Below are 214 nucleotides of genomic sequence, written 5' to 3' on the forward strand. Positions count from 1 at the left end.
AGACGTTGTATGTACTCGCCGCACTGCACTGATCGAAGGAGCAATCAAGGAAGTCAACGCCACAGCACGATGCCCGATTATGTGCATATGCATTTTGGACACGTGAGCATGTTCTAGCTTTGGTTTAGAGGTACAGTCTTCATTGCCCAGGAAATTTATAGGATGAGATGGAGGGGTAGTGAGAGATAGTTTAAAATAAGAGATAAAGGGAGGA

General features: G+C 44.9%; 1 protein-coding gene across 1 annotated transcript in view; it reads right to left on the bottom strand.

Moving 5' to 3' along the window:
* Positions 1–214, bottom strand: part of LOC119589064 (insulin-like growth factor-binding protein complex acid labile subunit) — a 12,752-nt gene that overhangs the window by 11,799 nt on the left and 739 nt on the right. The window lies entirely within an intron of this gene.

The sequence above is a fragment of the Penaeus monodon genome, chromosome 25, assembly GCF_015228065.2.
Source record: "Penaeus monodon isolate SGIC_2016 chromosome 25, NSTDA_Pmon_1, whole genome shotgun sequence".
NCBI classification, from domain to species: Eukaryota; Metazoa; Arthropoda; class Malacostraca; order Decapoda; family Penaeidae; genus Penaeus; species Penaeus monodon.